Source organism: Capricornis sumatraensis, chromosome 1, assembly GCF_032405125.1.
Source record: "Capricornis sumatraensis isolate serow.1 chromosome 1, serow.2, whole genome shotgun sequence".
NCBI classification, from domain to species: domain Eukaryota; kingdom Metazoa; phylum Chordata; class Mammalia; order Artiodactyla; family Bovidae; genus Capricornis; species Capricornis sumatraensis.
Genome location: NC_091069.1, coordinates 78816856 through 78818163, shown reverse-complemented (window position 1 = coordinate 78818163; position 1308 = coordinate 78816856). Strand labels below are relative to the sequence as shown.

The window sequence follows — 1308 nt, the reverse complement described above, 5'->3', positions numbered from 1 at the left end:
CGTCATTAGAGAAAGAGAGGGAAAATTACAAGGAAAAGGAAAGGGAAGGAAAGGAAAAGGAAGAAAACATTAATTCTTTGCAGGTGAGATAATATTATGGCAGAAAATCAACTTTAAAAATCATTACAAAAAAATAAATAAAAAATAAAAATAAAAATAAAAATCATTACAAGAGTTAGACAATTTAGTAAGGTAGCTGAGAGCAAAATTAAAACATGATCAATAATTTACCAATATATGAACAATCACCTAGAAAAGTATTCAATTTACAAAAACAAGAACTACAAGAGAATACCTAGGAATAAATCTAAGAAATGTACAAGATTCACATGAAGAGAATCCACCAGGGTCATGCACCTGTTGATGTCACTTAGCAGTGCGGTCAAGATGGCTAGTGGAAGCTGAAGCCGCACTTCCTGCATAGCCTGTTCTGCCAGCTGCGTGCCTCAGATGAGAGCAGCACCGAGGTCAGTGCCCATAGCTCAGCCACCAGCAGCGGCTCCCCCGTCTGCCGCTGGTTCCCCTGCGGCTGTTCCCCAGCAGCCAGGTCTGATGGCCCGGATGGCTGTGGGTTCTGCCGTGGGCCACATTCTTCATCACGTCATCACTGGGTACTTCAGTGGGGAAAGCAGTGCTGAGCCCTCAAGCCCTGACATCACTTACCAGGAACCTCAGGGAACCCAGCTGCCACAGCTGCAGCAGAATGGCCCTTGCTTCTATGAGGTGAAACAGTTTTCGGAGTGTGCCCAGAGCCAGGGAGACCTTAAATTTTGTGACGGTTTCAGTGAGGTACTGAAATAGTGCAGATTGGCCAATGCTTAAACAAGAAGTTCGAACTCAAGACATGAAAAATCACCTCTCGTGACCATGTTGATTTAGCATTTAAAATATAATTAATAATGAAGATATTAAAGCTCAACATTCAGAAAACTAAGATCATGACATCTGGTCCCATCACTTCATGGGAAATAGATGGGAAAAGAGTGGAAACAGTGGCAGACTTTATTTTGGGGGGCTCCAAAATCACTGCAGATGGTGACTGCAGCCATGAAATTAAAAGATGCTTACTCCTTGGAAGGAAAGTTATGACCAACCTAGATAGCATATTCAAAAGCAGAGATATCACTTTGCCAACAAAGGTTCATCTAGTCAAGGCTATGGTTTTTCCAGTAGTCATGTATGGATGTGAGAGTTGAACTGTGAAGAAAGCTGAGCGCCGAAGAATTGATGCTTTTGAACTGTGGTACTGGAGAAGACTCTTGCGAGTCCCTCGGACTGCAAGGAGATCCAACCAGTCCATCCTAAAGG

At 43.0% G+C, this 1308-nt stretch overlaps 1 pseudogene; it reads left to right on the top strand.

The window, feature by feature from the left end:
* The first annotated feature begins 450 nt into the window (after positions 1 to 450).
* LOC138072924 (coiled-coil-helix-coiled-coil-helix domain-containing protein 2 pseudogene) lies at positions 451 to 801 on the top strand (annotated as a pseudogene).
* Positions 802 to 1308: the final 507 nt, after the last annotated feature.